Source organism: Chiloscyllium plagiosum, unplaced genomic scaffold (genome assembly GCF_037043375.1).
Source record: "Chiloscyllium plagiosum isolate Xiang-an unplaced genomic scaffold, Cpla_swu_hap1 HiC_scaffold_27, whole genome shotgun sequence".
NCBI classification, from domain to species: Eukaryota; Metazoa; Chordata; class Chondrichthyes; order Orectolobiformes; family Hemiscylliidae; genus Chiloscyllium; species Chiloscyllium plagiosum.
Window position 1 is genome coordinate 10981188 of NW_028270165.1, and position 16271 is coordinate 10997458.

A 16271-nucleotide genomic window follows, 5' to 3' on the forward strand; every position below is an offset into this window, starting at 1 on the left:
AAACTGATCCTTGTGGCACACCACTAGTAACCGGACTCCAGGCTGAATATTTTCATAAACTACCACTCGCTGCCTTCTTTCAAAAAGCTAGTTTGTAATCCAAACTGCTAAATCACCCTCAAACCCATGCCTCTGCATTTTCTCCAATAACCTACCACGTGGAACTTTATCAAAGGCTTTACTGAGGTCCATGTACACCACGTCAACTGCCCTACCCTCATCTCCATGCTTGGTCACCTTCTCAAAAAACTCAATGAGGTTTGTGAGACACGATCTGCCCTTGATGAAACAGTGTTGACTATCTGAAATCAAATTGTTGCTTGCTAGATGATTATAAATCCTTTCTAATATTCCTTTCCAAAAGCTTTCCTTCAACAGAAGTAAGGCTCATTGGTCTATAACTACCTGGGTCATCTCTGCTGCCCTTCTTGAATAAGGGCACAACATTTGCAATCCTCCACTCTGGTACTAAATCTGTAGACAATGACAACTCAAATATCAAAGCCAAAGGCTCTGCTCTCTCCTCCCTAGCTTTCCAGAGAATCCTTGGATAAATCCAATCCGGCCCAGGGTACTTGTCTACTTTCACTCCTTTTCTAGAATTGATAACACCTGTGTGCAACTAACCTTGATCCTTTCGAGTCTAATATCTCGTACATCATTCTTCTCCTCTACAATATTCTCCTTTTCCTGAGTGAAGACCGATGAGAGATATTCATTAACACCTCTCCAATCTCCACAGGGCCCACACTCAACTTCCCACTTCTGTCTTTGATTGGCCCTATTCCTACCCTAATCATCCTTTTATTCCTCACATACCTATAGAAAGCTTTAGGGTTCTCCTTTATGTGTTAAAGACTGCTCATGTCCTCTCTTTGCTCTTAACTCTCTCTTTAAATCCTTCCTAGCTGATCTGTAACTCTCCATCGCCTCATCTGAACCATCTTGCCTCATCAACACATAAGCCTCCTTCTTCTTTGTAACAAGAGATGCAATTTCTGTTGTAAACCACAGTTCCCTTACCTTATCACTTCGTGCCTGACAGGGACATACCTATCAAGGACACACAATAACTTTTCCTTAAACCAGCTCCACATTTCAATTGTCCCCATCCCCTGCATTTTGCTACCCTATTCTATGCATCCTAAGTCTTGCCTAATTGCATTATAATTGCCCTTGCCCCATCGATAACTCTTGACCTGTGGCATGTTCCTATCCTTTTAAATTGCTATATGAAACCTAACTGAATTATGGTCACTCTCTCCAAAGTTTTCACCTTCCACTAAATCAAACACCTGGCCTGGTTCATTACCAAGCACCAGATCCAGTGTGACCTCCCTTCTTGTCGGCCTTCGACATACTGTGTCAGAAAGCCCTCCTGCGCACACTGGACAAAAACTGATCCATACGACGTACTAGAGTGAAAGCATTTCCAGTCAATGTTGGGGAAGTTAAAGTCCTACCCAGAATAATTTTGCTAATCCTCTCTTCCACCTCCCTGGAACTCTGCGGAAGCCTATAAAAAAAACTCCAAGCAGTGTGACCTCTCCTCACCTGTTTCTAACCTCAGCCCACATTACCTCAGTAGACGAGTCCTCATCAAAAGTTCTGTCAGCCACCGTTATACTATCCTTGACTAACAAGGCCACGCCTCTCCCTCTTTTACCGCCTTGCCTGTTCTTAATGAAAGATCAAAACCCTGGAACCTGCAACATCCATTCCTCACCCTGCTCTATCCATGTCTCCAAAATGGCCACAACATCCAAGTCCCAGGTACCTAGCCGTGCTGCAAGCTCACCGACCTTATTGCGGATACTCTGGCGTTGAAGTAGACACACTTCATACCACTTCACTGTCTGCCAGCACATTCCTGTGACCCTGAAATCCTGTCCTTGTCCTTCCTACTCTCATCCTCCTGTGCACTACAGCTATACCCCCTATTCCCATCCCCCTGCTGAGCTAGTTTAAACCCACTCGAATAGCTCCAGCAAATTTCCCACCCAGGATATTAGTACCCCTCTGGTTAAAGTGAAGACTGTCCTGTTTGTACAAGTCCCACCTTCCCCAGAATGAGCCCCAATTATCCAAAAGCCTGAAACCCTTCCTCCTGCACCATCCTTGCAGCCACGTGTTTAGCTGATATCTCTCCCTATTCCTTGCTATCACGTGGCAAGGGTAACAAACCAGAGATAACCACTCTGTTTGTTTAGATTAGATTAGATTACAGTGTGGAAACAGGCCCTTCGGCCCAACAAGTCACACCGACCCGCCGAAGCGAAACCCACCCATACCCCTATATTTACCCCTTACCTAACACTACGGGCAATTTAGTATGGCCAATTCACATGACCCTGCACATCTTTGGACTGTGGGAGGAAACCGGAGCACCCGGAGGAAACCCACGCAGACACGGGGAGAACGTGCAAACTCCACACAGTCAGTCGCCTGAGGCGGGAATTGAACCCGGGTCTCTGGCGCTGTGAGGCAGCAGTGCTAACCACTGTGCCACCGTGCCGCCCACTCTGTTTGTTCTAGCCCTCAGCTTCCACCCTAGCTCCCTGAAATCCTGCCTTACATCCCTACCCCTTTTTTGTTGTGGTTAGCACTGCTGCCTCAGCGCCAGAGCCCCGGGTTCAATTCCCCACCCACGTCTGCGTGGATATCCTCCCACAGTCCAAAGACGTGCGGGTTAGGGTGAATTGGCCAAGCTAAATTGCCCCGTAGTGTTATGTGACGGGGAATGCGGAAGATGGACCATCAGGTTCTGAAGCTGCTGCTACTCCTCCCCTGCAAATACAGATAGAGCTTCACCTCAGACTGCAACTTCATTTTTTCATTCTGGGGTTAAATTGTTGACTTGCAGCAACTGAAAAGAAAGCAAGTGAATCCAGGGAGGGGACAGAGTCGGGAAACGTTGGTCCAGGTCTGTGTCTCAATTGGCAAACACACGGCAAATGCAGTTCCACAGTGTGAAGTTTAGATTAGATTACATTACAGTGTGGAAACAGGCCCTTCGGCCCAACAAGTCCACACCGCCCCGCCGAAGCGCAACCCACCCATACCCCTACATTTACCCCTTACCTAACACTACAGTCAATTTAGCATGGCCAATTCACCTGACCTGCACATCTTTGGGCTGTGGGAGGAAACCGGAGCACCCGGAGGAAACCGACGCAGACACGGGGAGAACGTGCAAACTCCACATACTCAGTCGCCTGAGGCGGGAACTGAACCCGGGCGATTCAATTCCCGGTTATAGCCTCGGTTATTAGATTAGATTACATTACAGTGTGGAAACAGGCCCTTCAGCCCAACAAGTCCACACCGACCCGCCGAAGCGCAACCCACCCATACCCCTACATTTACCCCTTACCGAACACTACGGGCAATTTAGCATGGCCAATTCACCTGACCTGCACATCTTTGGACTGTGGGAGGAAACATGCAAAATCCACGCAGACACGGGGAGAACATGCAAAATCCACACAGTCAGTCGCCTGAAGTGGGAGTTGAACCCGTGTCTCTGGCGCTGTGAGGCAGCAGTGCTAACCACTGTGCCACCGCGCCGCCCAAAAATAACTGCTGAAAGGAGGTGCGTTGTTTAAATGGTGATATATTGGGATGTGAAGAAAGTCAGGACTGCAGATCCTGGAGATGAGAGTCAAAAAGTGTGGCACTGGAAAAGCACAGGAGATCAGACAGCATCCGAGGAGCAGGAGAATCGACATTTCAGGCACGAGCCCTTCCTCAGGAATGATGTGTGGATGTAAAAAGTGGCATCAGCGTCCTTCCACACCAGTCACTGCCAGTTGTCAGACGGATGCAGCAAGCAATCAGCAAGGCAAGAGGTATATTAGCAAGAGGAATTGATTTCAGAAGTAGGGATGTCTTCCTGCAGTTAGGGGGTCATTGAATATATTCAAGGCTGAGTTCATCTGATTTTAGAACAACCATGAAGTGGATGTTTATGGGGGAAGGCAAGTAAAATGGTTTTAAGACCAGTACAGAACAGTTACAGAGTCATACAGCACAGAACAGACCCTTCAGCCCAACTAGCTCTGATCTCCAGCATCTGCAGTCCTCACTTTCTCCCCTAATTAAGTCTTCCCCTCTGGGAAAATAATTCTTCCTATCCACCCCTGTTTACACCCCTCATGGTTTTTAGGCCTCAATCAGAACCCCCCCTCAACCTCCTTATTTCCAATGAAAATAATCCTAATCTACTCAACCTCTCCTCATAGCTAGCGCTCTCCATAACAGGCAACATCCTGGTGAACCTCCTCTGCACTCTCTCCAAAAGTATCCACATCCTTTTGGAAATCTGGCGACCGGAATTGTACGCAGTATTCCAAATGCGGCCGAACCAAAATCTTGTATAACTTTAACATGACCTGCCAGCTCTTGTACTCAATCCGTCCGATGATGGAACGCGTGTTGTAAGCTGCCTTGACCACTCTACTGACATGCGTTGCCACCTTCAGAGAACAATAGACCTGAACACCCAGATCTCTCTGTACATCAATTTCCCCTAGGACCTTTCCATTTACGTATAGCTCGCTCTTGAATTGCATCTTCCAAAATGCATCACCTCACATTTGTCTGGATTGAACTCCATCTGCCATTTCTCTTCCCAACTCTCCAATCTATATTCTGCTGTATTGTCTGACAGTCCCCTTCACTATCTGATATTCCAACTTGCTAATGGGGCACCCGATACCTTCACCTTTCAACCTCCTGTGCTTCAGTGAAAAAAGTCCCGGCCTACCCACCAATAGGTGCAAAAGCAAACCAAACGCCGCCTTCACTACTCTGTCCACCTGAGACTCCAGCACTCCAAGGTCTCTTTATTCTGCAACACTCCCCTTAACTGTGTCAGTCCTGCCTGGATTGCTTGACAAAAATGCAAACCTCTGATTTCTCTAAATTAAGCCCCAACTGACACTCCTCGGCTCATCAGTCGATCCCATAAATTCTAATTTATAGTAAACTCTTTCCTCTTTTATTCCCTGGAAGCTGAAAATCTCCATCCCACACTCACTCCCTCCATTTTCACTTTGGTTATAACGGAAGAATGTAACTGAGAAACTTATCAGCCACGATTGAATGGAATGAGCAGACCTGGTGGCCTAATTTCTGCTCCTATGTCTTGTGGTCTCTTGCTGTCCTGGACACCGAGAGAGAGAATTGGGACCAGCATTGAACCGATCATGACTGGATATGGATCTACCTGCATCTAGGTAGATGGGCTGGGACTTTTTCACTGGCGCATAGGAGGAGGAGATGTGACCTTATCAAGATTTATAAAATCATGAGGGGAGAGATGAGGTGAACGACAGGTGCTCTTCCCCTAGGGTTGGGGTTTCAAGATTAGGGAGCAAATTTTGATGGTAACAGGAGAAAGAGATTTTTAAAAGACTTGAAGGGCACAATTTTTTTATACAGAGTGGTTCACATGCGGACTAAATGTCTCAAGGAAGTGGTGGATGCAGGTACAGTAACGACGTTTAAAAGACATTTGGATAAGTTCATGAATAGGAAAGGTTTGGAGGGAAATGGGCCAAACACTGGCAGGTGGGACTGGTTTAGTTTGAGAACATAGTCAGCATGGGCTAGTTGGACTGAAGGGTCTGTTTCTGTGCTGCATGGCTCTATAACTCGGTCCTATACTAGTCTTAAAACCATTTTCTTGCCTTCCCCATAAACATTCACATAAAAATCAGATGAACTCAGCCATGAATATATTCAATGACCCCCTAACTGCAGGAAGACATCCCCATTTCTGAACTTAACCTCTTGCTAAGACACCACTTGCCTTGCTCATTGCCTGCTGCACCTGTCTGACAACTGGCACAGAAGGACACTGATGCCCCTCTGAACATCCACGCATCATTCCTGATGAAGGGATCGTGCCCAAAACTTCGACTGTCCTACTGCTCGGATGCTGCTTGACCTGCTGTGCTTTGCCAATTGTGGTCTTCTCTACATCGGGGAAAGCGAGCGTAAACTTGGGAAACGGTTTGCTGAGCATCCCAGCTGGGTCCGCAGAGGCTGAGCGGACTTCCCATTTTAATGCCCCTTCCCACTCCCCTTCTGACATGACTATCTTTGGCTTCCTCCATTACCACAACAAACCAAACCACAAATTGGAGGAACAAAACCTCATCTTCTGTCTGAGCAGTCAACAGCCCGGAGGACTCAACACTGAGTTCTCCAGATCCACAGCAGTGTGGTTGAGGGCAAACAGCACAAGGATTAAACCAAACAGTGAGGGGTAAACAGCACAAGGATTAAACCAAACAGTGAGGGGCAAACAGCACAAGCGCCAGGAAAAGCAGATGGAAAGTGAGTGTAAAATGTCACTATGACAGGACAGGCCCCACATTCCTTCCCCTCCGTCCCCCCACAACCTGCCTCACCTTTCACCTCCCGGGCCCAGTACCTTCCAGGTGGACCCATAGTTGACACAGGGGCCGCCCCACGACCAGTAGAACTCCACCACCCAGGCGGCCGACGAGTTCCCAAGCAGGCCCTTAACCCCATCCGCCTCCAGAATGCTCACCGGCTCCTGCCTGCTGTTCAGCCGGCCGGTGTGGCCGTGACACAGCAGCTGCGCCAGGAAGGCGGCGGTGCCCAGTGACGGGTGTCTGCCTCGGGCCGCACGGCGCCATTTTTCTAACGGCCGCCGCTTCCCCGCTCGAGCGACTTCTCCTCCCAACCGCCTTCGCCCCCGCGTGACGTCTGCACGGGGGGATGGGCGGGGCCGGGGAGCCTCACCGTCACCCAGCAACAGTCACCTCGCGCTACAACTGCTCATTCACAAAAACAAACTCTCCTGTCTCGCTCTGCAGCTGCAGGGGGGACACTGCCACGTTTCCAGGAGCCCTGTCTACATTGGGAAAGCTCACGGCTCAATTTAAACAGATATTCCCACATCTAACGGAACGGCTTCATATCTAAAGGGGCAATCTGCATTTTAAAGGGACACGGACATTTTAACGGGTATTTCTGCAAATAAAGAGGTTTAAATAGACGAGATTACATTTCAAAGGGATATGGGCACGTTCAAAGGGATATCATAATATGTAAAGTGACGCAGTTATATCTAAATGAATCTACATTTCGAAGAGACGTTGCCCTATTTATAAGTAGAGACAATAGGTGTGAATTCTGTCTGTGTCCCAATGTTAAGTCAGACTGACATTTTTCTTAGAAAAGCTCTGCATTTAAATTACATTCTTGAGAAGGTAAGTTATAGATTCGGGTGTAGGTTAGGGAGAATTGGTCGTGCTAAGTTACCCATAGTGACCAGGGATGTACCGGTTAGGGTGGCTTGGCCATGGGAAATACGCAGTAAGGGGTTGGGTATGGTTGGGATACTGTTCAGAGGGCCAGAGAGGAATAGATGGGCTGAATGGTCTGCTTCCACATTGTTGGGATTGTATGACCCTCCCCATAAAGGAGCATTTTATCTACATCTATCCTGTCATGCCCCTTTCAGAATTCTACTGGTTTCAGTAAAGGTATGCAGCACAGAAACAGACACTTCGGTCCAATTCGTCCAGGCCGACCAGGATTCCAAACTAAACCAGTCCCACTTGCCTGCATTTGGCCCATATCCCTCTAAACCTTTGTATTCATCTACCCATCCAAATGCTGTTTAAACGTTGTAAATGTACTGGCAACTACCACATCGTCAGCAAGTTCATTCCACATACAAAGCCACCCTCTTTCAAAATGTTGCCCCTCCGGTTCCTTTTAAATCTCTCTCCGCACCTTAAGTAATATGCCCCCAAGTTTTGAGTTCCCCGATGCTAAGCAAGAGCCCTTTGTTATTCAGCTTACCTCCACTCCTCATTTTATGAATCTCAATGATGTCAACCCCTCACTTCCTCTCCTCCAGTCCCAGCCTCTCCTTATAACTCAAACCCTCCAGTCCTGGCAACGTCCTGGTAAATCTTTACCGAACCCTCTGTGATAAGAATACTTCCGATTACAGGGCCATCAGAACTGTACACAGTACTCTGAAAGTGGCCTCACCAACATCCTGTACAACCTCAACATGATGTCCCAACCCCTGTACTCAATGGTGTGAAAATGAATGCTATGCTGCTAAATGCCTTCTTAACTACCCTGTCTATCAGTGATGCAACTTCTAACGAACTATGTACCTGAACACCACTCCCCCATGTCTGTCTGTTCTATAACATGACCCAGGGCCCTACCATTATCTGTGCAAGTCCTGCCCTTTCTTGTTTTAGCAAAATGCAACCCCTTGCTTGTATTAATACCTCTCTCACAAATGCTCCCCCTCAGACACACACACACCCAATACTCTCTCAGGCTTATACTCCATCACACTCACACTTTACCAAGCATGTACACACTCTCACGCACAAACTCACATGCACCCACACACAATTCTATGGGGTGAATTTGTATTGGCAGAATTATATTTGCAGATGTATTCAATTTTGCTCAAAAAGCACACAATTTCCAGGCAGTCAATCCATGTAATATTTTATGAATTTGGAAATAGAACCAGTCTGACTCAAGATTGGAATACTGTCAGACTCAATTCTCAGGAAGAAAGTGAGGACTGCAGATGCTGGAGATCAGAGCTGAAAAGGTGTTGCTGGAAAAGCGCAGCAGGTCAGGCAGCATCCAAGTAGCAGTAGAATCGACGTTTCGGGCATGAGCCCTTCTTCAGCCCTTTCCTGAAGAAGGGCTCATTCCCGAAACATCGATTCTCCTGCTCCTTGGATGCTGCCTGACCTGCTGTGCTTTTCCAGCAACACATTTTCAGACTCAATTCTCACACCTTTAAATGCATTGTCTGAGCTGAGATGTCATCTTTTTTATAAAACCTTAAGTCATCTCAAGAATGTGACTTAAGAGATGTTCTGGCAGTTACACATTAATGAACCAAAACCTACACCCATTCGAAGAGATGAAAGACTTGACAGCAATCTAGGCTTGTTCAATATATTCCATCAGTTGCATGATACTGATCTTTTGATATACATTCTGTGTCTTACAATGCGGCTCCACAGCTACCCGATGAAGGAGCAGCACTCAGAAAGCTAGTGCTTCCAAATAAACCTGTTGGACAACAACCTGGTATTGGGTGATTTCTTTTTAACTTTATCAACCCAGACTATTACCGACACCTCCACATCATTTCTAGTGAACACAGCCCACACCTCCTGGTGCTGTCAGTAAACTTTACAATGCTGATGTAACAACACAGTACCTGAAAGATTTACAATTTCTCACGATACTAGCTTCTCATTCACTGCTCCATCTGATACATGACATTGGAAACTCAGTGCAGGAGGCTGAAACGAAGGAGCAGCTTTAAACTAAAAACGTCTTCCAGCTCAAAGCTTTCAATGAGAGTCTGAGCCCGGCGGTAAGTTCAGGTAACCTTTATTGTGACTCAACTTAGTTACATCTTCAGATTCCCCCCTGCAAAAAGGCATAGACAAAGTAGCTGCTTTTTAAACAGCTCAAGATCAAAGCCCACACATACCCCACTGTCTTTACTATTGGGCAGCACCAGGTTGTAATTGGATCCTTGTTACAGCCGTAATCCGGAGGAAGTATTGCCTCACTCAGCAATTTCAACCCATACCCTATATCCTGGTAAGTTTCTCCCTGCTCATTTGCCAGTGGGGAGAGGGCAGCGTAGAGTCAACCAGACTGCTGTGGGTCTGGAGTCATGTGTAGGCCAGACCGAGTGAAGGATGCAGATGGAACGACTGAATGAATACTCTCCCACAATGGCGGTTCCCTTTCCTAACAAGGGAGAGAGTGAATCAGATGGGGGCTTTCTCCCCCGCACCACCCACTCCCTCTGCCATCTGTCGTGGCGGGATTCGAACCCGGGAGTCCCCAGAACCGGGTTGATATCCAATCGATAATGGCACTTGACCGTCACTCCTTCAATCCCCCTGCGATGGCACGTGAACTCGCTGGTGCTTCCGCAGGTGGGAGGAGCGGGTGAAGCCCTTCCCGCACTGAGAGCAGGTGAACGGCCTCTCCCCGGTGTGGACACGCTGGTGCCTCAGCAGGGAGGAAGATGTGCTGAAGGCCTTCCCACACTCGGGGCAGCTGAAGGGCCTTTCCCCAGTGTGGAACCGCTGGTGGGTCAGCAGGTTGGAGACCTGGGTAAAGGCCTTCCCGCACTCAGGGCAGTTGAAGAGCCTCTCTCCCGTGTGGATCCGCTGGTGGGTCTGGAGGCTGGAGTAATTGCTGAAGGCTTTCCAGCACTCAGAGCAGCTGAAGGGCCTCTCCCCCGTGTGGACCCGCCGGTGGGCCAACAGGCCAGAGAAAAACATGAAGACCTTCCCACAACCTGGGCAGCTGAAGGGCCTTTCCCCCGTGTGGTCCCACTGGTGGGCCAGCAGGTGGGAGTAATGTCTGAAGGCCTTCCCGCAGACAGGGCAGGGGAATGGCCTCTCCCCGGTATGACTGCGCCGATGAGTCTCCAGGGCAGACGGGAAAGGGAAGCCTTTCCCACAGTCGCCACACTTCCACGGTTTCTCCACGGGGTGGGATTCCTCTGGTTTCTCCATGGATGAAGCTTCAGCCGCACACAATCGAATTTCCAGCCCCTCCCTGTCGTGAATTCCTCTTTCCAGGTCTTTTGGTTGCTACACGCTCCACGCACAGTGCGCTGCAACAGTGGGGTCTCTCGTCCAGTCCCAGTGATGCTGAAAACATACTCACTCAGTCAGGAACCAAAAAGCTTTGATCCCTCTCACAGAAATCAGTCGAACATCGTTGCGGTCCTAGTGGACTGAGTGACTGTCAGACATTGACAGCGAAGTGAGGATCGTAAATGCTGGAGAGTCAGTCAAAAAATGTGGCACTGGAGAAGCACAGGGATGTCAGACAGCATCCGAGGAGCAGGAGGGCCAATGTTTTGGGCGTAAGCCCTTCATCTGTTGATTGAGAAACTTCCGCCATCAGATCTTCAAATACGCTGTAAAAAGAGATTACAAAAGCCATCACTATCAGTGCAGGGTAGAAATTCAGAACAAGTAATTCTACTTTCTGTGGAATATTCTTTTGTTGTTCCACAAAATTGAAAGCACCACTCTCTCTCCCCCTCTGTTCTCACTCCGCTCTAACTAATTCCCCGAAGATGCTGATTCAGGATCTTACAGGGGCAGAAAAGCAAAAATGTCAAGACTGACATCTCTCTGAATTTTGGATACTTCCACCTGAAAGTTAATATCTTTCACAACACTGGGATCCTGCTGAGAGTGAGCAGGTCTGATTTTGGGAAGCAAATACAATGTGTGTCAATTCAGGGTGAACCTGCCACGCAGCTTCTTTAGGAACAACCAGACACAAAATGGTTAACATCCCTGGGAAGGGGAAGCAAAATGACACCAGAGAGAAATTGAATATACTGACATGGCAAACATTAGTGGAAAGCCAGAGTCATAGAGGTAGACAGTACAGAAACAGACCCTTCGGTCCAACTCGTCTGTACTGACCAGATATCGTAAATCAATCTGGAACCGTTTGTTCACACGTGGCCCATAGCTGGGGTCATCCCCACCCCCCTGTCCTGAGACCTTGATACCTCCAAGCTGACCTTCAAAGGTTCGGTGTTTCCCTCCATTCTTTCCCGGTTGTCTTTTGTAAGTATTGAAAACTTTCCCAATCCTCTGAGTATAGGATTTGGGCAGTTGTGTTGTCGCAGAACAGGACATTGGTTAGGCCACATTTGGAACATTGTGCACAATTCTGGTTTCCTTCCCATCAGTAAGATGTTGTGAAACTTGAAAGGGCTCAGAAACATTTACAAGGATATTGCCAGGGTTGGAGGATTTGAGCTAAAGGGAGGCTAGGGCTGTTTTCCCTGGAGCGTTGGAGGCTAAGGGGTGACCTTATAGAGGTTTATAAAATCATGAAGGGCATGGATAGGATAAATAGGCAAAATCTTTTCCCTGCGGTGGGGGGAAGGGGAGGTCCAGAACAAGAGGGCATAGGTTTAAGGTGAGGGGGGAAAGAAACAAAAGAGATCTGAGGGGCAACCTTTTCACACAGAGGGTAGTAAATGTATAGAATGAGCTGCAGGAGGAAGTGGTGGAGGCTGCTACAATGACAACATTTAAAAGGCATCTGGATGGGTATATGAATGGGAAGAGTTTGGAGGGATATGGGCTAGGTGCTGGCAGATGGGACTAGATTGCGATGGGATATCTGGTCGGCATGGACAAGTTGGACCGAAGGGTCTGTTTCTATGTTGTATATCTCTATGACTAGTTGGACTTAAGGGTCTGTTTCTGTGCTGTATGACTCTGGAACTGTTCTGTACTGGTCTTAAAATCATGTTCTTGCCTTCCCCCACAAACATTCACTTCTTTGTTGTTCAAAAATCAGATGAACTCAGCTTTGAATATATTCAATGACCCCCTAACTGCAGGAAGGCATCCCCACTTCTGAACTCAATTCCTCTTGCTCATATACCAGTTGCCTTGCTGATTGCTTGCTGCACCTGTCTGACAACTGGCAGTGACTGGTGTAGGAGGACACTGGGGCTCCTTTATCCATCCACACATCATTCTTGATGAAGGGCTCGTGCCCAAAAAGCCAACTATCCTGCTCCTCAGATGCTGCCTCACCTACTGCTCTTCCAGTACCACACTTTTTGACCCTGATCTCCAGCATCTGCAGTTCTCACTTTCTCCACATCCAAATACATCTCCATTTAAACAATGCACTTCCTTTCTACTTTTTTTCCCACAGCAAAGGCTATAACTTCATATTGTGGTACTGCATTTGCCATGTGTTTGCCAGTTGTGGTCTTCTCTATATCGGGGAGAGTGAGCGCAAACTTGGGGAATGGTTCACTGAGCATCATATCTGGGTCCACTGAGCCGACCAGAGTTCCCAGTCACCACCCATTTCAATTCTCCTTCCCACCCCCTTTCTGACATTACCATCTTTGGCCTCCTCTATTGCCACAACAAATCAAACCGCAAACTGGAGGGACAACACCTCATCTTAATAGAGAAGGAAGTAAGCAATAAATAATAGACCCCTACAGAGTGCTGAGGAAAAAAGGGACCTTACTGTCCAAGTTCAGAGATCCCCAAAGGTATCAGTACAAGTAAAACGGGGAATGAGGAAGGCAGCTGGATGGATATGTGAATACATGGGGTTTAAAGGGATATGGGCCAAGTGCTGGTAAATAAGATAGATTAATTTCAGATATCTAGTCAGCATGGACGAGATGGACTGTTTCTGTGCTGTACAGCTCTATGGCCATCCACTTCATTTTGAAATGTTTGCACTACCACTTGGAAAATCCTGTTAGGGTTCAGAGAGTGCCAGGTCCTAACATCTCCTTCCTCATGTCTCCTATGTATTTTAAATCAATAATAACATTTGTATGTTCCTGGGTTAGTACTTTAAATACACAGACACATACAAGAAAATCAGAGTTTCTACTCGGTAGAGACAGTGATGATTTATTTCAACTTGCTAACAGGGTATCAGAAGGGGAGGATCTGCAGACAGAAATCTTGGAAGAAATTCCATAACAAGATCTGACAGGGTCACTCAATATTATTGGGGGGTTGAATCTGGAAAGAGAAATCCATTCGACCTGCTTCAAAGAGGAACTACCAGTGAACTGAGCTTTAAATGGGTGCACAGAATGAGTGTGTGTGTCCCAGTGAGCTGACAATGGGAAGGAGCTTTAACCAGTTACACAGACAGAGAGGGGCTGGGGCATTTATTTTACCCCTGGAGCATCAGAGCCTGAGGGGTGACCGTAGAGAGGTTTATAAAATCATGAGGGGCATAGATAGGGCAAATAGCCTAGGTCTTTTCCCCCCAGGATGGGGGAGTCGAAAACTAGAAGGCATAGGTTTAAGGTGAGAAGGGAAAGATTTGAAAGGGACCTAAGGGACAACTTTTCATGCAGAGGGTTGTGCATGTATGGAATGAACTGCCAGAGGAAGTGGTGGAGGTGGGTACAATTGCAATGTTTAAGAGGCATTTGGTTGGGTACATGAATAGGAAGGGTTTGGAGGGATATGGCCTGGGTGCTGCCAGGGGGAATTAGATTGGATTGGAATATCTGGTCGGCATGGATGAGTTGGACCGAAGGGTCTGTTTCTGTGCTGGTTCTGGGTTATGCTAATCCCTGTGGCCTTATTCCAGATGCGATCCATATCTGCAGGCAAGACACGACTGACTCCAGTGTCTCTCTGGTCACCGCCTCCGTACCCCTTGGAACGATTCGGCTCCCTTCTCAGTCCACTTCCACCACATGACCGAAGCAATGATTGGTTATGTTCTTGCTCTAACTAATGTTATGCGTGCCTTTCACTCCCAGGAGCGTGCGGCCTACAGCGATGTTCCCTCCCTTTCAGCCTCGTCACGGGTAGAGCCTGGTTCGTTGGTGCTCGTCAAGAACTGGACTGGCAAAGGTCTCCAACCTTGTTGGGATGGCCCCTTCCAGGTTTTACCTCCCACCCCTACGGCGGTCACAGTCGCTGGGCGCTCAGCTTGGGTCCAACTGCACCATTGTAAATTGATTGGCCGCACTAATCAAAAGTAGGGGGGGGGGGGAAAGAGGAGGAGAGAATCCTGGAATCCCAACAAAAGGAGTGGACCCTGTCCAGTTGGGTTTTTGAATTTTGCTGTTGTTCTAATGTTAATCTTATTACAGATACTTGAACTAAGAGGAGGGACATGTGGGGGATCGCTTATCTCCTCACCTTTCTGATCACATACAACATCCTGATGGGGAACGCCACTAAGTATGGATGCGACCAGGAATGATCAGAGATTATCCACCACCCATGCTGAGGAGATGTCGTCCAGTGCACCAGACCAGACGCCTTTGACGTGTGGAACGTGATGAAGATTGATTATTGCAATGGACTTTTACATCAGAAAGACCAGATGGTCCATCTGGACAGTAGAAATCAGTGAGAGTTATCATGTCATTACCATGTTTTTTTGATTTTACCTGCAGACGCAAGCCTAGTCAGGATAAAAATGATCAACTCAGGAACACCATCCCTTTTTGCAGGTCGAGCCGACTCGAGAAAAGGGAAGCCTGATAGGGGAAACTCCTCAATCCACAAACAACTTATTTATACAGGCGGACAGAACGCTCTTCACCCCAGAGGCAGTAGTATGTTACTCCTCTCTATCGGGAGATGACTTACTTGCCCCGTCCCCAGTCCCCGATTCCATTCTATTCGTCAGACTTCCTACTGCCGATCCTGCGAAGAGAAATATCACTTTCCAATACCTCCGGTCTGTGTATACAAACAACTGGTGTAACACTGGCTGGGGTACAGCAGGCCTTATGCGGCACATGGACCTGGAACGGAACCCTTCCCTTGTGCATTTATAGGCCTTTTCTCTTTTCAGAATCTGATACTGTCACCAAGACCATGTACAATAGAGCTAAGGGAGAGCCCAATGGGAACGGCATTCTCAGGACCATTGTCTCCCATACAGTGCGAGTGCTCGAGTCACTTGGCCCATTTTTTACAGCGCTCAAGCGACTCCTCTTGCAAAACGTCGACCCTTTACTCCTGTAGACCTGACCAGACCCCCTGCTGTAACATTTCAGTAACCTATTTTGACAAACTCTCCCTAATATACACCAAACCAGACTATTATTTCTTCAGCTAAGGTAAAGCTACCAATTTCCTTGTCCTGAATGGCAAAGATGTCCCTCATAAGGTCACTATCGGAGCCCTTGTTCCCACAACAGTACCTTATCCTGGCCAGTGGACAAGTTGATGAAACCTCCATCTGAGGAGGATGCAGAGGTCAGTCTCAGCCAACCTTGCTCCAACTGGAAGGATCCCAAGGGTGACAATACATGGCACCCGATAGCCTGGGGAATCCAGAGTACCCTGAGGTTGGAAGGATCGGCAGGGGTGACAAGTCAACAGAACCGCAATTCCCTCTTTTGCGGCCTGACCTTTCGAGGAAATAAGACTAAAGAGGCTTTGAAACAGTGTAAACTGGGATTATCAGACCTGTGTCTTTACTCTGTGCAGAATCGGTATGCCTTAGACTATATACTCCCCCAGGAGGGTGAGGTCTGCACCATTGTCCAAGATAAATGCACTGTGGGCATTCCCGATCTCACTGGCAATATTAACTAAGATACAAGAAGAGATCTAGGTATTCCTTGACAGAATGACTGAAGGGACCAGTTGGGGAAACTGCAGATTGGGCTCATGGCTTAGCAATTTAGCTATGTCTGTTTGTCGGTATTG